The sequence below is a fragment of the Kryptolebias marmoratus genome, linkage group LG18 (genome assembly GCF_001649575.2).
Source record: "Kryptolebias marmoratus isolate JLee-2015 linkage group LG18, ASM164957v2, whole genome shotgun sequence".
Lineage (NCBI taxonomy): Eukaryota > Metazoa > Chordata > Actinopteri > Cyprinodontiformes > Rivulidae > Kryptolebias > Kryptolebias marmoratus.
The window spans coordinates 466,336-493,751 of record NC_051447.1 but is presented as its reverse complement, the minus strand read 5'-3'; the positions used below and the strand labels follow the sequence as shown (position 1 = coordinate 493,751).

At 35.9% G+C, this 27,416-nt stretch overlaps 1 protein-coding gene and 1 pseudogene across 2 annotated transcripts in view; one reads left to right on the top strand and one right to left on the bottom strand.

Annotated features, from left to right (window-relative positions):
• nlgn1 (neuroligin 1) overlaps positions 1-27,416 on the top strand; it is a 591,335-nt gene that overhangs the window by 263,575 nt on the left and 300,344 nt on the right. The window lies entirely within an intron of this gene.
• LOC112451117 lies at positions 7,607-7,970 on the bottom strand (annotated as a pseudogene).

Here is a 27,416-nt window from a genome sequence, read left to right as displayed (position 1 = left end):
GTTTCAAGTGAGCATAGTTAGTAATAGTTACAAACAAAATTGATACAGTGTAATATATTGCAATAAAACAAAACTAAAGCAGAATAAATCCTAAAAAAATTAAAAAGTTTCTAATGCTGTATTTTCCTTTGTCCTTCAAATAACCTTGAACCTAAGGTGACATAAGAAGATGCAAGGCAAGCTAAAAGTAGCAGAATTGTAGCCAAAGACCTAAAGTGACACAAGTTGGAAACATAAATGAGAAAGTAGGTTACCAATAACCTCTGTGAGTTCCTTTGTTCACTCAATCATTGCTTTACATCGTCATGATGGAGTTGTATTTGCACCCTAAGGTGACCATTACCAATGTACCACTCCTATTTTTGTTCTTCATTTAGTCTTTAGGAAATACGTTGAATTTGATTTGATCTTCTCCCCATTCTTTCTTAGATTACTTTGTGTACTGTAGTTTCGGGTTGTTTTTTTTTGCTTGTTTGTTTGTTTTTTAAGATATGGCAACACGAACAGTTCATCTGTAGTAAAATAGGAATCCAAACAAAAAACCTTTACTAAAGGGTAAATAATAGATGGCCTACGGCTCCATCGTTTTTCTATGGAGGATTAGCTGCTAAGTCCCTGTTTCTAGCTTTTTAGAGGCCAGTTACAGTGAAAAGTAAAAAAAAAAAAGTAGATGAGTCACACCATGTCTACCTTAGTTGAATAAACACAAACATAACATATAAAGCTTCATTTTACTAATTTAATACCTTTCTGTTTTACAGATAGTGATGGGAACGGCAGCTCTTTTGAGTGAACTGAATCACTAGAATCAGTTTATTAAAATGATTCGTTCAAAAGACTCGTTCACCAAATCCTTCAGTTCACATAGTTTAGCAGTTAGTTTAGTTTATTTCTTTTGTGCCATACACCATAATAGGTGACAAGCCCTCATGGGCTTAAAGGACACAAACATATTTCAAAGATGCAGACAGAGACCAACATCAACATCCTTCAAACATAAAGTGTCCTCTTTCGAAGATGCCAGGCTTTTTAAACATACTGAGCTAACTGAAACACATACTATTTAAATAGATACTGAAGTTTATCTTCATCACTCATATAAAAAAAATCTGGATAAACATCAAGAACTTTACCAAACAATTCATTTCTGTGAGTCGTATACAAAGGACAATAAAATAAGAAATACATTTCATTTTTTATTTCACACAGAGAACATTTTCGATCCTCCATGGGGACTGAGTGAAATTGTCCAGTTTCTAAAGCTAGAGGCAAAGTACCAAATCTAAGTTTATTGGTGTAGTACACGAATAAACAGCACCAATTCCAGCACAGTACTAAGCAAACAAATCATCGGTAGCAGTTCGTTGTTTCTGCACATCGCGAATCAGCAGTTCATTCACTGTGCAGCAGTTCTTTGTTTCTGCGCATGTGCAAATCAGCAGTACGTTTACAGAATGAATACCTCCCTGCCCTCTCTGACAGACTCCTCTCTCTGTGTAGCCGAAGTTAGCGAGTGCCTCAGGGTAGAGTCAGACAGTTTTTCGTTTATTGAGTGATACATGGAGTTTATTTACAGTGAATCTCAAGTCACATTCACTCAGGTGTCAACAACAGTCCCTCCCCACCCACACAGCACATGCCACTGTGTCATTTAGATATACGTCATGAGTGAGTCACATAACGCTAAAGTTCCATTCCCACTGAATTAAACTGAACTAAGTTTTTTTTTTCTTATTTCTTTCTTCTTTTTTTTTTTTTTTTTTTTCTCAGCTGAACTAAGCAAGGAACAAATCAGTGAAAAAAGTGATTTGGTTCAGTTCGTTCACTCAAAAGATTTGTTCATTTGAACAAATCGTTCATGAACGACACAACATTATTAACAGACAGATCATTGCTTCTGACTTTGCATTGCAAATCAATTTTTACTAGATTGGTTTCTCTGCTGGTGTTTACTCCTACCATTGCAATTCTTTGAATTTCGGCAGAAAGCAGCGTCCAGAAGCACTGTTGGCTTCTGGGCCATGCAGTTCTTTTGACTAGCGTTACAGTGTAGGCTGACTTGTCCTATTGGTTGGTTCCCACTCCCATCTGCTCCCATTAACCTTTTATCTCGTATCGTCCCAATCACGTGATTAATAGTATAGTTGACTCCCATCCCTCGGGAATCCCGTGACCTGTGGGATTCCCGGAAAAATGTCAGCCTCTACTACTCACCCACCCTGCGTATTGCCTGCACCTACCACCATTTAAGCATACTGTATTTCCACCAATTAACAACTTTCAAACTGATATAGCACAGTCATTTCTACCTAGTGTAAAAGAGAATACAGGGACATACTTCTGTAAACATTTATTCTTTATTTATTGAAGATTGCTTGCAGTTATATGGCCTACACTTGTACGCGTAGGAACCCAATAAATCAATTTCATTTTGTTCCCTCAATTTTTATTTAATTATTTATTTTTCAAACTCTGTTTTATTTTTATAAACTCTGCGTTTTATGAGTATCTTACTATGTCTGCTTAGGAGGTTATATTTTCAGGTGTGTTGGTTTGTTTGTTTTGTTTTTTTTGTCTGTTCACAAGATTACTTCAGTACTCATGAACAGAACTTGCTAAAAATATTTGGAAAATGTTAGGGTTGACACAAAATACCATTGATTAAATTTCAATGGTGATCCATATGTCCTTGACAGTGGTTTGGCTGTGGAGTGTTTGTAGCTATATGATGGATTTTAAAAAAAATCCAGTATTGAATACACAGTTGTATTAATTTACACAAATTTGAAGAAAAATACATAATACAGCAAAGTACTGTTTCAATTTAATAGAACATTTATTGTTTTTGTAAGGTGCCTCAAAATCTGCATGTAAGTAATTAATGAATAAAAAAAATTCAATTTTTTTTAGTAAAATATTATATTGTTTTATATGACAGCTCATATAGTCCTTTTTGTAAAATAAAATGCTCCACATACCATATTTATTATAATATTTATAGTATAAAACTATTTTGTATTCTCCTACTTATCTCAGTGATGATGGCGATCCTGATACTAGTACTGAATCTGTTTTGTTGACGACTTTTGTGTTCTCCACTGGAAGTTATTCAATGTGCTGTATCAGCAGGACCTGTTTGTTCTAGAAAACGCTTCACCTAGCCATCCATTTTTTTTTTTTTACCTTTTTTTTCCTGTGAATGGTTGCAGGGAGCTGGCGCCCATCTCCAGCAGTCACTGTGCAAGAAGCTGGGTTAACCTGGACAGGTTGCAAGTTCTTCACAGGGCCACATAGAGATAAAAAAAATAGACATCCATTCTCTCTCACATCTAGGGGCAATTCTGAGTGTCAATTAACCAAACATGCATGTCTGTGTGGAGCAGACTCCACACAGAAATAAAGCAAGCATCACAGAATCAAAAAAGGCATGGACCAAAACTCAGCTGCGTTAATGTGAAGCACTACACATTAAATATGTGACAGACATTGCACTCATATAATTTTCAAAACATGATGGATGATCTTAATTTAGTCATTCTCTTTGTGGTTAATAATCCTTTTTATCTAAATGTATAGTTTCTGTGCATTATCACCAAGCTTCTCTTCAGTAATGAATCTGCAGGATTTAAAATTCTCAACAACAATTAACAGTCAGGTGGTCACACAGATTGCATGTCATCACAACATCACATCACTGAGCTGGCATACCTTTTCACATGTCAACTGTTATGGCTCTATTACTAGCTTGCTTGTTGGCACAAGAGCACACCTGTAGTGTGCTGACTTCAAGCCCCCGATGCTGTCTCAGTTTATTCAAAAATCACACCGAGATGACCAGAAGGCATCTTAGTCCCAGCTTGAAGTATTTTTTGAAAGTGCATACTGCTATTGCATACTAGCAAGTTTATGAGAAATTGAGGTATGCTATAAAAAGTGACAGCACCATGCCAGCCCACTTCGAGCACTGGAATGGCCTATTTGGACTGGACCACCTTCTGTAGGGTTTTTAAGTAATGTGTTATGGATGTCTTTAAAGTCTGACTTGCTTTTCAATTTAGTTTTTTTTTTATCTTGGGTTTGAAATTCTTCTGTTTTAAAGGTTAAGTTTACTCTTATATGAAACCCTATTTCAAGTATTTCATAAATGTAATATGTGAGCAACTTGTAGAATAAATCCTAATTGATCATTAAAATATTTTAAACAACAAAATCATTAAGTCAACTAGTTCCTAGTAAAGTTTTTTTCCCAGTCTCTTTATTTTTGCTAACAGCTTTAAAAAATAATATTGTTTAATAAGGGCCAAGGGTTTGGCCTGCACTTTTTTTATTTTTTACTTTTTTAAATTCATGGTAATGGTCAGAGCATCTGACTAAATCTCAGAATGGGGGTTTGAAGAAATGAGGAAAGGCACTTGTGTTGAGTTTAGATGAGTGAGAAGTTACAATATAAGAGGAAAAGGAGAGAGTATAGGATTATGAGAGTCGGGATGGGAACAAGTATCGTTGCCACGGTTACAGCATGGGTTGCGACCTCTTATGTCAATCTGTCCCTTTGGAGCATATTGCAGAGTAAGAAGATTGGGTTTTTATGGAGATGAATTTCATTTGCTGGAACACTTTCTGTCTTTATCACACTCCACCTCCCTCTTCTCACTGTGCCTTTTGCTCATCCCTCCCCACTTCTTTCCTCCTCCTCTCCCTTAACCTTTTTGGTTGTTATGGTCTATGCTAATTTTTTCTGTCATCTTTCTGAAATTCTAAATCTTTCTCTGCTTCTAACTCCCTTTTTGCTCTCTGTGCCATCTTTCCCCTTCAGGATCAACATGATGCTCATTTGCAAGAAGTCAATTTGTCATAAGTTGCAGCTGTAGAATTGTCATTTGTATGACATGTCGTTCTTTTTTTGACTGTCTCCATGTTTCTGTCAGACGTGACAAGAATGCTGTCATGGAGAGAGCTAAGTTGGCTCCATTTCATTGTCACATTATTTTCATTTTAATCTACTGCACACGGTGACTGTGCTTTCATGTAGTTTGATGTAATCCACTCTGGTGCACACAAATTTATCATTAGACCCCTTTTTATTCTAGAAAGCAAATTGGGATACTGAACTGACATGTTTGGAAGCAGAACAATTAAATTACTTTTTGACAAGCTGGCATGATCTGAAGTAGAAATATGCATTAGTGAAGTCTGAGCGGCAGTCATTATGCAGAGCTGCTGTTCATGGGAGCAAGCATGTTAATCCACTTCTTTATTGTTGCAAAAACCAAAAACAATCCTCTGAGTATCTGATACAAATAAAAATTGATACTTTATATCCTCATTATTAAAGCTTTTATAAAAACTCAAAAAGATGATTCTGACGCTGAATGTCAGTCTTTTTGAGGAGTTTGTTTTGTTCTTAGCCACTAAGATATATGTGTTATCCGCCACCAAAGACATAAGGGCAATAATGTGTTGCCTGTGTGTGTTCATTTTTCTGTACCATTAATAAAATGTCTCATGAACCACTGAACAAATGTTAATACAACTCTCAGAAAGTAATTATTAGATGTACTACAGATTTACTTTTGGAGTCACATTTAAGATGGCTGACAGAGCTAAGCAAATTCAGCAAACACAAAAAATGTCTCTAATTCAGCCAATTTTAATGATATTGAGCTAAATTTTGGTGTGATGGCAGCTGAGACGGATTGCTGAAACACTGTGAGCACTTACTAATTGCAAAGTATCTATTTTTAAAACTTTCCTACTAATACAGTCAATTTTGCCTGTCTTTTGGCAATTTTTTTAAATTATAGATCATTGAATGTTTATCTACAACAGATTACCTTTTGGAGTCAGCCCAATTCAAGATTCAAGATTTTCAACAGCTAAGCAACCATACCCATCACAAAAATGGCTTTAACTCAGCCAGTTTTACAGACATTAGGCTAATATTTGGTATGGCAGTAGTTGAGCTTTATCCCTTCATACACAGAGCACTACACATTGTGCCATATTTTCACTTAACATTCTGAAATAAACTTTTAAAGTCAACCATATTTATATGTTACTAAAATATCTTGTGAACCACGTGTTTAATGAAATTCTCAGAAATAATCAATGGTGAGCATCTACAACTGTTTAGCATTTGGAGTCAACCCAATACAAAATTAGCCAAAACAATATTGCTATAACTCTGGAAATTTTATAGATATTGATCTAAAATTTTATGTACTAGCTGAGAGACACTGCCAACATATACTGTAAACCTCTGACCTGAAAAGAGGTGGGTGATATGATTTCTTCAAGGAATGCTAGGCCCTTTATTAAAAATAGTGTTGTTGGTCTTTTGTCGTTGTAAAAAACACTGAGAAATTAGCTTAAAGATAATAAAAGAATAACACAATGCAATCCAAAATAATACATGGAGCAATTTGAAACATGTAGAATGTCTAACATGATACAGATACACACTAACCTGACAAGAGAGTACATGCTAAATGTCAGTCAATCTTTAATTCATATCATCTCTGCCTCCTCTGTGTTAATTATGCAGCACACCTGCTTTGTTCAGCCCCTGCATATGCATTTATATGTGCACGTAAATTTGTATGGAGCCTTATTTGTGTGTTTAAGTAGGCAGAATCTTAGGCCAACTACTTAGTTATGTCTTCATGGTGGTATCCTACAATGGTTTACATGCTGAGGCTGTGTGTGTCTGAGGGTGCCAGGTTAATATGTCACTCAGCTGGGGGTTTTGGTAAAAGCTGACTTTTGGTGACACCCCACATTGCACCGGTGGCACTGCATGCTGTGTCAGTGTGTGTGTTTGTACGTGTGTGTGTGTTTGTGTGAAATCTGGCAAAACCTCCGCCCTGGTACGAATCACAGTGGAAATAGCCTCTCACTGTTAAACGAGCCCATCCGTCAGGGATAGAGCTTTCTTCTACATAATGTCTCCACCGTGGGGGCCACACACACACACACACAGTCAAACCCTCTTAAAACAGAGAGTTTCGGATCATTAATCTTTGTAACTCTCACTCCTTTAACTACCCTGCCTGTGCTCTCCTGTCCTCACTCCCTCGGGCAAAGTCATGGCTGTCTTCCTTGACCAACACAGTCACTCTGAACCACTCGAGTATCTTTCTTTTTGTGTTTGTATGCTTTGTGTACTTCCTCTGTGTGTTTGGCATGAGTTTACACCTCTGCCAGTGTGAGTGTACTGTCAATGAGTTTGCATGTGTGTGTATCATTGATAGAGGAACAGAAAACTCAAGCAAACACAGAAGTAGAAGTGTGTGACATGGTAAAGGACTGAACGTGAATCCTTATTTGACTGCCAGTATCAGGACTACAGCCAGCCAGTCAAATGGAATTCTCCTTGTGGATCCTGTCCCTTTCTGTTGCTACATTCAGTTCAATTCAAAGTACTTTATTAATCCCAAAGGGATACTGAATGTTGTTGTAACTCATCATCTTGGTTTCGCTAAAGAGTTGTTTTAGATACTGATGGCTGTGGGCAGGTATGATTTCTTGTAGTGGTCTGTCTTACAGCAGATCTGAAAAAGCCTCTGAATGAAGACACTCTATTTGTTGTGTAAAGGTGGGGATGAGTCTAAGCCCTCTCCTCGCGGCTCTTGCGGGCCAGTTGCATGTCTTTGGGCATGATGGTGACCCTCTTGGTGTGATTTGCGCACAAGTTGGTGTTCTCAAAGAGCTCCATCAGGTAAGCAGGTCGGTCTTGAAGTCCTGGGCGATCTTCCGGACCAGGACCTAAAAGGGCAGCTCCGGATGAGCAGCTCGGTGGACTTCTGGTAGCAGTGGATCTCCCTGAGAGCCACGGTACCGGACCTACAGTGGTGAGGCTTCTTCATTCCGTTAGTGGTGGAGGTGCTCTTGTGGGTGGCTTTTGTGGCAAGCTGCTTCTTGGGAGCTTTACCTCCAGTGGATTTATGTGTGGTCTGCTTGGTTCTGGCCATGACTGGACTTCAGGTTTCTTCACGTTTAACACTGAAGAGTAAAAGATGTTAATCATCATAACAAATTGTCCAAAAGTAAAAAGGTTTCAGTAAAAAACCTTACAGCTGCACAGCATTCAATAACAGAGGAAATAATCATCCAAAAAAGTGATTTACATCAAGAAAAAAGAACAAAGTTTTCAAAAGCAATATCTCATAATGAATGTGACTGAGCTACTCTAACATGCAGCCATCTTGAGCAGCTCAATTCTTGAAGCCATGAATTGCATGTTACATGTTACAATTTGTTTGTTGGTGTATTTTGACATTCTTTTCACACAGGTCAAAACCTGAAGAACTGAAGAGCATGTTCTAAAAAGTTAAGTGTTTTGACATGTTTGATGCATGTGTAACATTGTGTAGATTGTGTTGAAGAGAAAAGAAAGTTACAGCATACAGTGTTATTGTGGCCTGTGCTACTTTGTTGTGGCATAACTGTCTTCTTGTTTTTGTTGCCATTTTGTTCTTCTTTGTGACGTTGCTGCAGCATATCTGTGGCGATCAGCAGCATCTTCTTGTCTCAGTTCTTCTATTAGCCTGTAAGGAAAAGTGAGCCTGTAGGTAAAAGGTTTCTGTGAGCATCTCACCCAAAATCTCTTGGCTAGCTGCTCTCTGTTGCTCTGCTCTGGCAGACCTCATACCTGTGTATCGTCTATTATTGGCTACTTGTAAAGTCCAAAATGTGACTAGAAGAGAGAGTCTGTGTGTGTGTGTGTGTTAAAGCCATTTTTTTATTTTCTCTGCTTTTCTGCTTTTACATATAGTAGATGTGTTTGGTATGGATGGACTGAAAATAGGGGAGAAACAAAAATGTTTTTAACATTTGCATCTGAAAAGGAAATGGAGCTCAGGGTAATCACATATGCAGCATTACCAAGGCTTTACCTTATTTCATGCTCTAGTGTAATGTGAGTGATATTTTCAAGCTGCTTGCACAGTTATATAATGCACAGATGGCATCAGATTTACCTCAACATACTGTTCCCCTGTTGTACCTCTGTTTCCCTTCCAGCCTGCAGCGATAAAGCACAATCAGTGCTGCACACATTCAAATTGTACACTACTAAGGAAACCAAACATGGTTGTAGGCATGAATGTACAAAAAAGTATTAACCATGTATGCGGCTTTCATTTTAAACTGTCCGGTTTCCTTAATAGTTTTGGTTTATGGTTAACATTTTATTTATTGCCCAACATCAAAGATTCATTCACAAACTATAATAATCTGTTGAAGTTTTGTTGTCTCTTTGGCAAGCTGCCCCCTCTTTACCTTTGTGGTCAGAGTCATTATTACCCTATGTGAATTTCTAAAGGCCTTCTCTCTGTGGACAGCTTCCTATTGTTTTGTGAAACTGCCTGTGAGTGTGGTTGGCTTGTTTTATTTTCTCTCCACAGAATGTGACCATAAATTTGCTTTTTGTAATTTTTATGTTGCACAAATTCCCCATGAAAAATCTAGCTGCCAGCTAACTGCCCCTGAGTGCAGATTATCCAACATTAAAATGGGTTGATAACCCTGTAAATACTACTGGCTCATATCTTTTACTGTGTGTGTGTGTGTGTGTGTGTGTGTGTGTGTGTGTGTGAAAGCTGTATCATTCACAATAATAATAACTCTCAACCCAGCTAAGATAAACCTAATCTAACACAGGAAGTAATTCCTTGTCTTCCTCCAACAACAGCGGGATTTGCCGATGTGGCTGCTGGCTGATAGTGTCATGGGAGAAGAATGAGGGGTTTCTGGCCCCACAGTGCAGGGATTATGTTATGACAATGTGCCTGTGTGAATTTGCTTTCTCTTTATCTGAATTGTCGCATTAACTGTACAACCCTGATATGGATTGTAATTGTATAATGGATTTGTAATTACACAGTTACAAGGTGTTAATTATAAAGGTTCTCAATACAAACAGAATTTAAGGCTGAACATTTCTTGATGGAATGCACCTCACATGCCACCTTTCATGCCAGAGTTTTAACGAAGATCATCCTATGTTGTGAAATGTCTGAGCTCTAACCAAGATATCAAGCAAAAAAGTAGCACTTAGACTGTGTTGGGGATGACTCTCAGTGATTACCACACCACCACACAAACTATCTGGTATGCCAGAGAAAGTATTGCATGTGCATGAGAAGAACAAGTTGGTTGGATGACCTCATATCAGAGAGGCTTGCAGATGAGAAAAAAATAAATTTGTAAGTTCTGTTCATAAGAACATAAATTAATGAAAAGATCTCTCATACATTAGGTGGTGATACAGTATAAGTATTATGGCATGGATTTATAATTGCATATATCAAAACACAAAAGTTGTTAGCAAGGAGTGAATACAGCAGGAGGGTTAATTCTGTAACAATCACCTTTTCCCAACCCGTATCTTTTTAAACAATTCAGAAAGATTCACCCACATTTATTTCCTGCTTCTTATCTCTTGTATCGACAACCATTCTTAAAACCAATGACCATCATTAAAAATCACAAAAATGTATATAACTTAGTTTTATAAAAATTCATCTAAAAGTTAATGGAAAAGTAGCTTAGACTACTCTCTAACACATATTCATATTTGCAAGGTCTTTGTTTTTAAAAAAATTGCCATTACCTATTTAGAGTCAGCCATGTCTGCCTGTTAGCAAAACATTTCATGAACCACTGAATTGATTTCACTAACTCAGAAATTAATCAATTGATGTACATCTACAAATATGTAACTTTTGGAATCATTCCAATTCAAGATTGCTTCCACAGCTATTCAAAATTAGCCAATACAAAAATATCTATAACTCAGTTAGTTTTACAGAACTGAGCTAAAACATGAAGTGGTAGCTGAGAGACATTCACAACACATACTCTGAGGGTTACATCTTGTGATTTTAATTTTAAACAGCTACAACTTAATCATTCTCAAAACAAGGTTATCTTAGTGTAAAACTCTGGTATGTTATGTGTTCCTTTAAGGTATGCTAGGCCTTTTTATCATTATTTATTGCCCCTTTACCACCTGACATGATGAATGCAGAATGCAGTAACACTTTTTTTTTATAAAAAACTTTTAGGAAGATGAGCTGTTATGAGAATTAGAGTACATTAGATAAAGCCTAAATGATCTCTATGGAGAAAAACACAAAAGGAGGCCATCACTGCACCAAACAATGCAACAAAACCTGACAGGAAGCATAACAGCAAAAGGTACCTTAAAAATAAAATTCATTATGTGATATATTTCTGCTTCTTGTCCTCAACATGACGAGAAGATATGTGGCGTGCAGATTTGACAGGGTGATTGGCATGAAAGTGAAAATGTGAGTTTTCTCTTTTAGAATCATTCAAAAAGTCCATTTCCTTTTCTAATATTTGAAGTAATGACTCTGGCTTATATAATTAATGTCACCTTTTGGCTGAGATGGGTGGAGGAAAGAGAGTAGAGGTCTTATAATTGAGACACATTAGGATGGACTTGAAGACAGAAGAAAGGGATGAAGAGCAAATAAAACAAAGTAAACATTCCTTTTGAGATAAAGAAATGCTATTTTAAATGTTTTGGTCAAAACATTATAAGAACATTAAGAGCAATCCCCAGCATTACTGTGGGACTTCATGCTCTAAGTATGTGTTGTGAATGATTCTTAGCTACTACCACATAATTTTTTTATCTTAATATCTGTAACACTAACTAAGTTTTAGCCATTTTGAGTTGGATAATTTTGATTAGCTGTGGTGGCCATCTTTAATTACAGCAATTACAGAAGGTAATCAGTTGTAGATGTACATGTTTCCAGCAGGGGTGGAAATTAAAAATTTTGTCCACCAGCCATAGTGGCTGGTGGACAAAATTTTTTGTTGTGACAAAAAGTTATTTCATATGATGATGATGGAGGTGGGTGGAAGCAGTTGTGGTGCCCTACAAGCTGAACAACACCTTTTTCTGGACACTGCAAGGAAATAATTAGATTTTTCTTATTTTTTTATTTCAAACCATTAAAAGATGCATATCTGTACATAAAAAATTCAGACAAGTGAAATTTATTTCTGTGGAGTGTTTTTGAAGTATTTCTTTGTGCTTTTGTAAGTTTTTGTATGTAAGTTGTAATGTTTTTCAGACACTTGCTGCTTTTAATGCATAGATTTATTTGTGCTACCCGCTTATATTTAACAGGTAGGATATTCTGATGAAGTAAGTGATTTTTGTGGTTTTAGAAAGGTTTTCGTCATGGATATAAATTGTTCCAATGCTATGCTAAGCATAACGCCTAAGCTTCCACTTCAGTATCTGATGATATTTAACATTAACACAAACCGCTATAGTTTTCGGTTTGTAAACATGATGGTAGCAGTTTTTGACGGGTAGCACTGACCGTTAGACATAGCTGTTTAGCCGTGCTACGGTAGGAAAATCTGACGAGGAAGCACAGATCGTCAGAACACCGGCCATAGGCGCGAACGCACACTGACCGACGTCATGACATCATTGATTTAGTTTTTTAAAAAAAACGTTGTTTAACTTTCGGTTTTTCCCTCGACTGCTCTTGAAAAACATTTTTGTCTGCTACCCGCTTAACTGCCGAAATGTTCTGTCACATTGCTAATGCTACTCCTCAAATTGTTTCTTGTTCTTCTTCTTCTTGATTTTTATTGGTGGTTGGTAAACAACTGAAGGAATCAATACCACCGCCAACTGGTAAAGAGTGTCTGCTAAACTTTTCTCTTTCTTGCATTTAGTAGCAACTCGAGCACATTGCTGCCCCCTATATGTCAAGAGGACAAATAACACCTTTTTTGTTCAAACCTGCCTCAACCCGCCACAGTGGCGTGTGTGTTGATCAAATTCACTCGCCACTTACAATATTTACCCGCATTTGGCCGGGGGCGGGGGCTAATTTCCACCCCTGGTTTCCAGTAATTACTTTCTGAAAGTTTCATTAAAATTTGTTCAGTGGTTCATGAGATATGTTGCTAACAAACAGGTACAGTGAACTCACTGTGAAAAGAATGTAAACAATCCATTTGCACTCAAAAATGTGCTGGGGATCAGTCTCAACATTTAGAACTATACCTGGTCTTCATAATATTACACAATTTATTGGACACCACTATATCCTCTAAACAGAGGATCCTTACACGATCAAGACTTAACATTGTGTCAAGTTGTCAAAATCAAAATTCTGAAAAACTGATTCATTTGGATAAGGCAGTTCCTATATCAAACATACATCATGTGGATTTTGCGTGTGGTTTGGAATGTGATAAAAATCCAATACAGATGAAGAAACCATACATGCTGAGTCTGAACCTTCCCTCCCACTTTGCTTTTCAGGCTAGTTTTCAAATAGATTCTGCTTTCCCTTCTTATCTGTCTTTTTGTTACTGCTCTTATCTTTATCTTTCCTCCCTGTGAAAGAAATTGCTTTTATCTACCTGATATTGGCTTTTATTGAAATGACGGTTTCCGCCTGTCCCCAGCCAATGAAAATGAGGTAAATGTGTATTTGTGCTTTGCAGCTTGAAGGGTATGAATGTGTAAAAGGCAGTAGTGAAAGCTTCTTCACCTCGGTGCAAAAAGCTGCTAACCCACCACAAAACAATTTCATTTTTCATGGTGTCAGCGTCAAGTTTCCCTGCTCTGAGATTGTCTGGAAGAACTGCTTCAACTGTGGAGATAGTTCCAATGCAGATGCACATCTGGAGAAATGTGCTTTTTAACTATAAACATTTGATAGTAGAAATGTCACAATGTTAGGTTAAATATGCATAGGTTTTACAGCAGTAGATTACTGGTGTATATAACAAAGTTATGTTTGTGTGTTGTTTTTTGTTTTTTTTTCAGTCAGTTAAATTGTTTACAGTTGAAGACATACTGTTTCATAAAAAAGCTTAAAAGTTGTACAATTAAAGGCCCATCATCCCTTGAAGAAATGTATATCACTGTTAGACCCTAGATCATTTGATGTTAAGAAATGGAGTTGTAGACATTTTGGTCAAACCCTACAAAAAATGTTATGTGTGATCTCATGCAATATCAGGAAATGTCATGTGAATTACTCTCAGCTATAATTTCATCTAATTCCAGCTCAATATCTGTAAAACTGTCTGAGAGCTCAAATCTCCATCAAGGCCACAGTGTGATTAAAAAATAGTGTGATCCATATCATAAACTGGATCCAGAGCCAGAGCTAGGCAAGCTAGTCATTTGCCTAAGGCACCGAGCTGAAGGAGGGCCCGAGCTGAAGGGGACCCCGAGGACGGTACAGCTGTTAATAATAATACCTGTGATAGTGGACAATGTTACAGTGAAACTAATGAAAACAAACCAGTAAAGTACATTATACAGCCTCACAACACAATTTCCATGAAAGGCTCAATTCTAGAGAAGTTCCTCTATGGCACTACTGAAGTGGCTAAATGCAACGACCATATGAAACACTGAGTGCACTGTTGTCCTCATGCTAAATGAATAGGGGGCCCCCGAACAGTGCATTGGATGTCAGAAAAGTGCAGACAATGACACAGCAGCTAGCGGTGAACTTAAAAAAATGAAGCGCACATACCTTTCAGAATTTTCAAAAAGACAATGAAAGAAGGAAAAAAATGAAAACCAAAATTGAGACAGTGATAAGTTAACTACTCTCAACTGTCTGCCTTAGCACCATGACTTGATAAAAGCCTGAATTTAAGATTAGCTTGTGTGATAATCTTGTTAAAACAACAACATACCACTGACCTAATGTTAGACAGCAGAGTAGCACTGCTCTGTTGGCTCATTTACTTACTGACCTTTAGCACGAGATAAGTTTTTTATAATAAGTTATTATTATAAATCTAAAAGCTGCCACACATATATTATCAAACTATTTACTGGTACATTTGGCCTAACCATTGAAAACATGGATGAAATAGAATTACGAAATGTATAAAATACATATAAAACAGTGTAATTTTAATTTTTGATGGTAACAATTCGCAAATCATAGATAATAAAAAGTAGTCTATAATAAGTGAAATATTTCGTAGTATGATCTATGCTCACAGGAAACATTTTTCTTTTCTTTGCAGAATTTTTCTTCTGTGCCTTCTAAAGAAGATGGCACAGTGTCACAACAACATATGTTTATATTTACATTTCTTTATAGATAGATAGATAGATAGATAGATAGATAGATAGATAGATAGATAGATAGATAGATAGATAGATAGATAGATAGATAGATAGATAGATTTTATTACAGACGCAGAGTCCAATTTACATAAAAAAGGGAAACAAATACAATTAAAAAATAAAAAATACAATAGAAAAGGTACCTAACCATTCAGAAGGCAATCATACCAATATCTCCAAAGCACAGATGAGTATTTCACTGCACTATATTTAACGTTAGTCAACAGTAGAATAATTCTATTGTTAGACACATTTAAACGACAAAATAAATTTATACATAAACTTTCTTAAAACAGCCATCAAAGTGCTGACACAAGCAGATACAAACAGTTCACTGACACTGGTCCATCTTGGCTTTTTTAACAAAAGTCTTAATGCATCATTATAAGCCACCTTCAATCTATGAAGACTGGCTTTTTTAAAATTGCACCACAAATGTGCCGTATACAGTGATGTACAATATGATGCCTGAGCATATATCATTTGAACCTGAAGGAAAATGTCCTCATCATCAGACGATCTGTGAACACATGACCAAGATATTTTACTTAATTTGAGACATTCAATAAAATCCCAGAAAGCTTAAAATTTGGAAATACCCTATTTTTGTCCTCTTTAGTGCGACAAATCAAAATTAGACTTTTTGATGGATTGAATATGATATCATGTAGCTCACCATATACTGAACAGACATTGAGCAGCTTCTGAAGACCAGCTGAGCTTGGACTAAAAACCCCTAAGTCATCAGCATACATAAGATGAATAATAATTGTATCTCCAACCATGCAGCGTTCTACACGTTTAGCTGCTTAGAGAGGTCATTCATATAAAAATTAAACAATATAGGGGATAAAATGCTTCCTTGTCTGACTCCATTACTGATACGGAAGGATGCAGACACACAGTTATCCCATTTGACCTGCATAGGTTGATTAGCATACTAATAGGACAGACATCTTACTATATATTTGGGCACACCAGCATGGCACAATTTTAAAAATAGTTTTCTATGATTTACACGATCAAGAGCCTTAGTGGCGTCTAAAAAACACATAAAAACCATAGAATTTTTGCCATTATAATTATACAGCAATTCTTTTAGGCCATATATACATAGATCAGTACCATGCTTGGACTTGAACCCAAATTGATTGTCTGTAGACATTACTTTCTTTGCCAATTTTGGCAAAAGAATTAGTTCAAAGACTTTAGACAATGTACTTGCTAGGGCAATAGGTCTATAATTATGAGAGCTGCCAATTTGTCCAGCTTTGTTCTTAATCAAAGGAAATAGAATAACATTCATATAGGTATCAGGAATAAAACCATGCATAATAAAACCAGTGAAACACAAGGCAAGAAGAGGGGCTACCCTTGAACTTGCAAACTTTAGATGTTCAGCTGAAATAAGATCCATTACTATAGATTTTTTTAAGGACAGTTCTTTAATTGCTTGATAGACCTCGTGTGTCTTGGTTGTTTCTACAGTACTAACCTTGTCAACCTGGAAGGGTTCACTCTGTACACTGTTAAATATCTTGCTGTAGTGGTGTTGCCAAAAATCCACAATCATATTTGCCCCAGAGGCACCATCGACAGTGCAAGGGAGAGAGGATTTACTATTATCGATAGATTTAATCTCTTTCCAAAAGGTTTTTGTATCCTTACCTACAAGCTTTTTTGCCAAGGAATTAGCCCTCATGGTTTGCTCATTCCGTCTAATGAAGCGTAGTGCATATTTGTATTTTGCATTAGACAACTTTTTATGTTCAAATATAGGACCCTACCTGGGTTTACCTGGTAGAGCCCAAAAGGTAGTAGCTTTGCGGGCTGCACGGTAGTATTTAGACATGTATGTGTTCCAACCTGGTCTATTTTTAATCTTTATATTACTTTTATTATAAGGCAGGCTAGCTCCCAGTAGCGCTTCAGTTATGTCAGAATACAATCCAGTTATATTGGTTCTATGTCCAAAATTAGAGCAGTTACAGTCTATACAAGCAACTGCCTCTCTTGGTAATTTGATGGCACATAACAATTAATCAGTTTGGGCATAGTAAAGGGCTATTTGTTCAGCAGATAAAGAAGACCAATCTATACGTAACTGGTTTAGATTATTGTCCACATTTACAGTTGCAGGTATATGATCAAATCTAATTGACAACTCGAAGGGGATGTGATCAACAGTGGACACATTATATAAGATATTACAGTATACCAAAGCAGCATGAGCATCTGCTGTTGTGATACAATGGTCCAACCAAGACGTCGTATGCCAGACTTCACTTATGTAGGTGTAACTGGCAGCTGGCAAAAGTTCTTTACTTGACAATATTAGATTAGAATGTGTACAAAAATGTTTCAGGTGTTTAGCAAACAGCAAATTTTTATAGTGCTGTAAATGACACATAGCATGCATAATAATAATAAATAATAACTGGTGTTCATATCATAATTCTTTTGCAGGACTCTTGTTAATGTTCTTAGCTAAAAGTGGTATGGAGAGTATGTAGGGCCTCAGTTGTCCCTCTTGCTTAGGGCCCCCCATGGTGTCTTGAAATGGCTCTGTCTGTAGTACCACCAAAATTTAATGCATTGCTTTTTGTGACAAACCCAACAATTCCTGAATAATTTATCCAAATCTGCTCATTAGTTTTTACGTAATCTTGCTAACAGACAGAAAAAAACAAACCAACAAAGACAACCGAAAACATAACAAAGGTAACAAAAGGTAAAAAAAGACATGTAGGACCATAGACAAGTTTTTAACAAAGGGGTTACCTGTGACCTTGACCTTTGACCCTGTTAACCTTAAAATTGACAGATTTTATTAAAATCTGTTCATAAATTTTTTTCATAATTTTGTACACAGACAAACAAACAGACACTGCTGAAAACATAACCTCTTTGGGGGAGGTAAATATATAGTTTTCACACTAATATACCAACACAATCCATGTACTCTATTACACTACAATCTGTTCTTGTATTTGTGAGTCATTTGGAGTGTTCTGGGACTTTACTTTACACACAAGCAAGGAAAAATATGGGACAAATTATTGTAATTTTCCACAACTTTCCAAAAAGAGACTATTTAAAGCTTCCTAGTGCAGCTGAGTGCACCTTATGCACATTACAGATTAATTATCATGTCACGAGAAACTTGCTGAAAAAACAGTTCTCTAACAACCCCCAGTTATCAGTAAATTACGCACCTGCTGTCCTGTGAGCAGCAAAAGGATGTGATTCTTGCCTGTGAAGATAACTCCCTTATTTTAGATTATTTGTATTATTATTTTATATATATATATATATATATATATATATATATATATATATAGAGAGAGAGAGAGAGAGAGAGAGAGCTGTCACACTGCTGAACTCGAACTACACTTAATTCAGCTTCATCTCATATATATACTTTATTTTTTTTGTATGTTTGTATCTATGAGTAGATATGGATATATGTACAGATATATGCTCCATATTTATACTCTTTTTATTATTATTTTTATATGTATTAATTTTTTTACTTGTTAGGCTTCTTGACCTGGGACATGAGTCCGAATTTTGTAGAGTTATAGAAATGATGAACAGTAAGTACTGACAATTCATCAAGTTTTTTATAATTGGTCCTACAATATGGTTATGTATATGTACTCTACAGACAAATACTGTATATGTGTGGGAATCACAGACTGCTGACCAACAATTAGCATAGATGATAACTCATTGGAAATGTGATAGAAAAGTTAATGTGATTAGCATTGTTTATCAAAAAAAATTAAACAAAATTGTTTCAGTCATTACTGCAGTCATGTTAGGGTTTATCTTTGTTGTTGTCTTTTCTTTATTTATATGGAGACCATACTCTGTTTTTTATGTGAATTTCATGTTTCTTTAACGTGTCTATTCTATTCTAAAGAAAAGATGAAAATTATCTGAAAACAGAGTTTTACTGCAACATGTTTCTACCACAAGAAGATAAACACCAGGTCAAACAGCACCACAGAATGTAGCAAATACTCTGCTGATTCTCTAAAGTGGCAGCACAAAATAATATTCACAAAATTGATTTTTGACATTCAAATATTGATTTAGAATTATTAATGTTAGAAATTTTACCTCCCATTGCTAATATACAGATTATATGTAATTCAATTGACCAAATCAATAGAATTACAATTGGCCTTTAAAATATATATTAATACTATTCTATACTATTCATAATATATATATATACTTTCAAAAAGCTTGTGTACATTGCATCCATACAGTATTTACTTAATATTGTTTTGTACAATTATTATTTGTTTGATCATTTGCTACTTGGAACCTACGTGTTTAGCAGAACAATGTAAAATTATTGTGTATTTATTGATTCATTTTGCATTTATCTGTACTTTCTGGACCAGAGCAGCTGTTTCCTGTTTAAAGGAGAATGGAAATCAAATCTCAAAATACTGAATTTTCATGAATGTCATTTGGTGAAACAGTTCCACAAAAACATTCCAGGGACTCATTTCTCTGACCTAAAACTGAAATTACTTGTTTTTAGCGTTTTAGTCAAGAAATGCCAAAGTGGGGTGATTTGTACAGTGGAGTTGCCATCCTGAGTTCATGATGTGCCCCAGCCAGCTCGAAGAAATAGCTGAAGAAGCAATAATGCTTTTACTGTTCCATTGTTTACTAGTGGAAATGGAAGAAAAAAACTTTTTTTAATACAAAGAAATTCCAGAAGGAAGACTTTGTGGGAGTAATGGATATACAACCATACCAGTATGAATCTGAATCGACAGCTGGATATTTGGAATCAGATGAAAACTCTTCAGATTCTGATTCTGATGATCACAAGGACTGTCATGGCAAAACGACATCCATTTTGACCAAGTGGGAATGTGGAATGGTGAGAACCGATGACCCCCAGATCATTGTCATGACATCAGCATACAACACCACAAGTCATTATAGAGACAACAGAAGAGTTAACGTTGCTAACTCGAAGCTAACCCAATCCTTTTTTCCATTTGCTGTTTTTTTTTTAAAGTAAAAATAATTAGGACTGCTCCTGGCAAAAGGTCCTGGTTGTTTGGCATGGACGCAGTCCACCTCATTAACCAGTGTCGGAGCTTGCAGTACTTGTCTTTGAAGTGGTCTGAATCCAAGTTCTGATAGTAATTTCCACATCGGGGCTAATTGATCCAAATCTGACGAAGTTGTTTTATCTTTCGGGAAGCCAAAAAATGAAACTCCAGTGGTATCTTCTGGCCGGTTCAAACATTTCATTGCAACTCACTGAACTATATTGTACTGGTATTGATCCACTCGGTGTTTAATTGTTGAAAAATTAGTATAGTGTATATATATATATATATATATATATATATATATATATATATATACACTAATACTATACTTTTATGATTTTCTTTCAACTGATGTTAGCTTCAAAACATCTTTCAGTTCTACTTCAAATATCTTTTTCTATTCGTGCCATCTGTGGCTGGACACCTGAACGTGCATTTATGCTTAGTTTTGTTTTCTTGTTTGAATGTCTTGTCTTCTTTCTGCTAACAGAATGTACTCCACAGTGAGGAAGGAGATGATGGCCAGTTGTACATAGCAAATCAAGTATGCAGTATAGAAAAAAAAAAAAAAAAAAAACATTGAAAAGCATTGGCAAAAGAAAAAACAGCGATGCAATTTGTTAGTTCTGGTAATTGCTTTTTGTTGTTGTTGTTAATAATAATATTCTAGCATGTACACATTTTACCCCTTTCCTAACATTATTTTACATTTTGTATACATTACAACCCCTGTGTTGTTGCCGTGACGACTGAAAGTCTATCTCTCCATGTTTGTAGTCAGAGCAGCTTCTCCCTTCAGCGTCGACATGCACAACAAGCTCTCATCAGCCCTTGAAGGAGTGTTCACTCCTGAAACAGACCAACTTTTAAGAGTAACTTTTATAGTTTTCTGCTTCGCTGAGCTCCGACGAGGCATTCTGGATGGCTGCCATGGTTTGTGCATGGGTGGGTGGAGGAGTAGATGGATGGGTAACAGCACATAAGATACAACAACATGGAGAGTGTACAGCAAGGAAACAAGTGATAATGCAATTTAAAGACGTGGACACACACCCACATACATATGCATGCTTTATATCTTAATACATATAGATTATACAGCTCGTCTGTAGTCTTTAGAGTTTATCTAAAAATTGTTCAAAAATTCCACTCATAACTAAAACCAGCTGATTCTGACCAGTTAAATATGCTTGTTTTGTTGACAGAAATACCAGGATGGTCAATAGCATTTACTTTTGAATTCTTATTAAACTGAGGTTATCGTTTTTGGCCCTAAAAACAGCTTTTCTTTAGCTTCCAGTGCTAGTGTAATAAACCTTAGTCATTTTTGACCAAGAACTTTCATTTAACGTAAATATTAAACTAGTCTGTAGGACTGCTTTCTTTAATCTTCACAATATCTCAAAAATAATTTTATTCAAAGTGATGCAAACAGCCTTATGCATGCATTTGTAATGTACAGATTTGAACACTGTGATGCTTTCTTAGCTAGGTTTCCAAAGCATTCCCTAAAAATTTTCCAGGTAATCCAGAATGCTGCAGTGAGAGTTCTGACAGAAGCTAGTAAAAATTATCACATTTCTCCAGTTTTAGCATCATTACACTGGCTACCTGTTACGTTCAGGATTCAGTTCATAATATTTAAAAAAAAAAAGTGGTTTGTTTTACAAAGCCCTTCATGCCTTGGCCACATCTTATTCACAACGCCTCCATAACCACAAGAAATTGCTGGTCTCAGGATGCAAGTTTCCTAAAATCTCTAGAATAAAAACTTGGAGGCAGAGTTTTTAGTTTTTGTCCCCTTTGATCTAAATCAACTTCCTGTCTGGAGTTGTGACACAAACACCCTCCCTGCTTTTTAAACAAGCATAAAAAATACTTAGACTTACAATTAGGTGGCACTGCAGTACACTGGTTAGAGCTGTCGCCTCAGAAAAAAGGTCACAGGTTTGCCTTTCCGTGTTTATCTGAGTGGAGTCTGCATGTTCTCCATGTGCACTCAGGAGTTTTTTTCCAGGTACTCTGATTTTCTCCCACAGCTCAAAAAGATGCATGTTAGGCTAATTGGTAACTCTAATTTGTCCCTAGGTGTGAGTAAGAGCATGAACTGTTCTTTGTCCGTGACTTAAAAAGGAAAAGCGGGTAAAAGAAAATGGATGGATGGACTTACAAATAGTATTAAAAAATATCATTATCGACTGTATTTTACTTAATTGTCTATTGTACGTTTTAATGTGTTTTTGCTTTAATATGTTTGATTTATTTAATTTACTAATAACCTTTTTGCTATTCATTTTATTTTACATGCTTATTGTGATTTTTTTTTTGTATTTTTTGTTTGTTTCTGTTTTTAACTATTCCCTTATTTTTTTTTTATTTAAACAGACATGGGAAAATTTCTTTGTATCCCTAGTTGAAGAAAGAAATCCTCCAAAGGTTACTGAAATAAATTGACATCGCTTTTGAATTTTGCTTAAATAGAATTATTTAAAAAAATAAAATAAAAAAGGAAATTGGTCTTAACAAAAGGATGGTACACTAAACTTATTGCTTTGCTGCACAACTTTTTGAGGTAATTACGGCAATCAAGTGATTTCTGGGAATTGTAGCTATTTTAGTCAAACCTGAAGAATAATGGTATGCCAAATCTCATGCAATATTGCGACCTGTCACATCTTGTAAATTTACATTGGGTTAAATTTGTAAAGTTGTGCTCAGTACATCAGCAGGCACACCCGTAGTCTTTCATTGGCATTGACCAGAATCCAGTCTGCTTCCTATCACCAGCCAACTCACACCTCTGTTTTGCTTTTGTCATAGTAGGGTGGAAATGACAGACTAAAATGAAGTGGGTTCATATTTGGGGCATAATACCTAATGATGTTGCTTTTCTCTTGTTTTATTGAAAACAGTAGCAGGTGAAAATTGAGCACAAATCTGCCAAGCTTATCAATTTCATAATAGTTATTAGTCCCCACACTCCCCTACAGAGCCTCTCAATCAACACAGACGCCATTACACTGATGTCTAGGGCTGACGGCACATACAAATGTTCCTATACAGAATAGATTTCTCCTTCCAGCAACTAGTGTCTGCAGCCATATTAAGTAATTTGCCATAAAGCCCAACTGTTTGATTCTCTGCTTCTTTTGCATGACAACGGCAATAACTTTAAATGCTTGGTGACACTGACAAGCTCTTGGGCAGAGGCTGATGACACCCTTGGCTCAACTTGCTCAAGTGTTTCTGTGTACGATTTGTCAAAGTGATCTGGGAGTCCCTCGACAGCATCTGCCTCTTCGTGTTTGTATGTTCTGTAAGTCTTACAGGGCTTTTCTGTCTGAAAAAAGACATGAAGTCAGCTGGTTTCTCTTGACATATTGAGCTCTGCAGACAAGAAAGATAGATGCCACAGGCAAAAAAATTAAAATTAAAAACACAAAAATGGCTATAACTTAGTTAATTTTACAGATATTCAGCTATGTTAGTTTGAGGTTTATTATTTTCATTCATGTTTCTGTTTTATTTCTTGTGATCCACATGTTTGTCTATTCCCTGTTATGTTGTGTAGTTTTGTTCTCTGTGCCCTTTGTGCTCCTTATACCATTATTTCACTCTCCCTCAGTAGTTCTCCACTCAGCCCACCTCACCAATCTGCACCTGTTCCTAATTACTAATCAGTCACCTGTGTCCGCTTCCTCATCAGCCTCAGTCTATATAATCTGTTCCTCAGCTTCACTTCCTTGCTGATTTATTGTATCAGGTTTTGTTGAGAGTAACCCAGGCTGTAGATTCATCTTTGAACAAACAAACAAACAAACAAAAACTTCCTAAGAAGCAGATCACAGATAACACAAGGAGAATCAGATAGTGTATGATAGCAACAATGAACAAACATGGCCACTATGGTCTTAGCAAACACAAAAATGGCTGTAAATCAATCAGTTTTACAGATATTAAGCTAAGCTTTGGTGTGGCAGTACCTGAGCCTTTTTTCCAATGTATACTCAAAGCACTATAAATTGTGCATGTGTTTTTTTATTTTATTTTTGACATGTTGGTATCAGCCTTGTCTTTCTTTCAGTAAAAGATCTTTAGAACCATTGAATGATTTTTTAAAAAGAAACTTTCAGAAAGTAATCAGTTGATGTAGATCTACAACTGAAAACAATTTGGAATTACTCCACTTCAAGATGTCCCCCACATTTAATGTACATTATTCAACACAAAAATACTAAACCTGTCAATGTTACAGATAATGAGCTTACATTTGGTGTAGTATTAGCTGAGATTGATCCCCAAAATATACTCTGAGAGCTAACACTACACGACTACCTAATTGGTACCACTTTTTTTCAGGCAGATAAAAAATCCAACAGTTTTAAGAGACTTTTAGAGTTTCTATAAACCGACATGTCTGTTAGGCTCCTAAAGCTGCTTACTGTGTTTTCCCTGATCTGTTCCATTTGCAGACTTGATTATGAACAGAACCCTGTTTATAAATTTTCACTACCTAAAGGTACAGAAACTATTTTAATCTTTATTTACTTTTCAAAACCATCCCGCACTGAAAATAATGTGATTGGAGAAAAACAAGTCTCCCTTTTTTCTGATTTAATTTAACAAAACTATTCTAGCTTCAACCCATATGCTGGCTAAATTAAAAGGATTTTCAAAATAAAATTAAATAACTGCATGTTGCGTTCAATTTAAGTGATTTGTTTTTCATTTAATATAAATAACAAATATTTTCAATCTAATTCACATATTTTGGTGTAAACATTTAAATTATTAAATCACGTGTTTATAAAGTTACATATTGTATTTTTTCTATCTGTCTCTGTCCCACAAACACACACACATATCAGAGAAGGACGCATGGACCCTTAGCTGCAGACTACTTATTTTATGAAAGAAAGAGACGGATGACAGAAAACACAGACAAGTTCCCCTTTGTATTTTCTGTTAAGGTGCTTCTCCAACTCAAGTGACAGTTGTGAACACAGCAGTCAAACAAAGAAAAGTGATTGTGAGACGTAAAACACTGTCCAGCTGATTCCACAACAGAGGCTCTAACATTGACTATCCATTCATCCTGTGTGTGCTGAGGGCTGACAAACATTTTTGTTTCCTGCCAAGTTTTCAATTACATCATCAGCTTTATCATAGGCACCAAAATATGTGATAAAATAAGGGCACAAAATCAACATGTAAGTGTGTAGGGCAAGCAACGGAAACTTCTAAAGTACACGTGTAGTTGCTGTAATGGATTAAGCCGATTACTTTCATTTGGGATATAGGGGTTCAGATCACATCAAAGATATTTAATTATTTCTTCTTTTTTTAAACAAACCATGACAAAATGCACAACCAGATGGAGCCATTGACGAAACTTGTATTTGTAGGCCATAATTTTTCTGACCCCAAAAAAATCATCTACAATGAATAAGCTCTGGGTTGATAAGATCAGCTTTTTATTTTTATTTACTTGTTTATTTATTTTCTTATTAGTTGACTCTTCTCTTCTGTAGGGGTCGCCACAGTGAGCAAACTGGCATTTACCAATTGTTTTACACCGAATGCTCTTTTCAGATGCAACCTGAACTCAAACCTGCAGCCTTGGGATTATGAGACCGCAGCACTGACCACTGAACTACCACACCTCACTTTTGATAAAATCATTATAAAGGAATTTGTCGTACCACATATAGTTAATTTTTATAAAATTGCTGGTATCCTGCACGCCTAAATAGCATGATCTCAATGTTTATAAACATAGATTAATCAGTAATAGATCAGTAATAAGTGTACATCCAATAATTATTTTCTGAGAGTTTCATTAAAATCTGACTACTGGTGCAGATATTTTGCTAATAGACACTAGCACACACATTCATAAACACACAAGCAAACAGGCATTTACATGATTTCCCACCTTTAATAGCAGTTGGTAAAAAGGAATTTGAAGAAGAAAAATATGGTAAATGGACAGACTTCAGCAATATTAGATATTAAGACACTTTAATGAAACTTATGACAAGGTTTAGGAAACCTCCATTTGTTCACCCTAAAAAACACCAATAAGCAGATCAATATCTGTAATTTTGACAAAGTGTTATGTTTGAAAACTGCAGTTTATTTAATGTCAAACAAAAACCATAGAAAAGTTCTAAAAAATTAACAATATTCCGAATGGAATAATGACTGAAAAATAAATGCAACTGCGTGTTTCTCACTGTGTTTCTTCAGGATGTTCAATAAACTTGATAAAATAATAAGATGCGATATTTCTGTCAAGATGGTTTTGTTTCTGAACGTACTGTCTTAGGTTTTATTTGTTTGTCTTGTTGTATTGCAGAAATAATTTCTGCACAACCCTCCTGCAAATCAATAGTTTCAGATGAAACAAGTCATTAAAAACAAACCTAGATGTTTACAGAAAAAAAAAAAAAAAAAAAACTTTCCCTAAATCTATTTATGCTTTAAATATTTGGCTCTTAGAGCAAGTAGCACATACTGGTTTGAATCAGAGTTTAAATGGTTCTACAGAGGTTTACTGTTTTTTGTTTTTTTTTCCCCATGGCCCAAAGATATACGTCAGTGATTCACTAATAGTATTTTACGGAAACGCATTGCTATCACGCAGGAAAAAAAAAAAAAATTGAACGCTATCACGTTATAACGTGAAACGTATCTTGTTAAAACGTGATATGTATCTTGTTAAAACGTGATAATTATCTTGTTAAAACGTGATAATTATCTTGTTAAAACGTGATATCTATCTTGTTAAAACGTGATAATTATCTTGTTAAAACGTGATAATTATCTTGTTTAAACGTGATAGTTATCTTGTTAAAACGTGATTATTTTTATGTCCAGGAAGTGGCGGTATTATGCTAGACTACTACAGTGGCTAACAGGAATTGGTCAGGTTTCCCTTCATGTTTGGCCTACACGGATACAGATGCTGCTTTGCACTGTGGTTAAAACCATAAATAGTATGCTACTCTGACCAGGATCCTAAACAGAACGGGACTGCACAGAAGGAAACGTCAGTCCGGTCCTCTAGCTGTGGCGGTGTTCCTAACTGACTGTCTGGATCGAAGCTGAAGTTGGCTTCCGATTGTAGCTTCTGATTCGGGAAATGGCTAAAGAGCGATTATAAC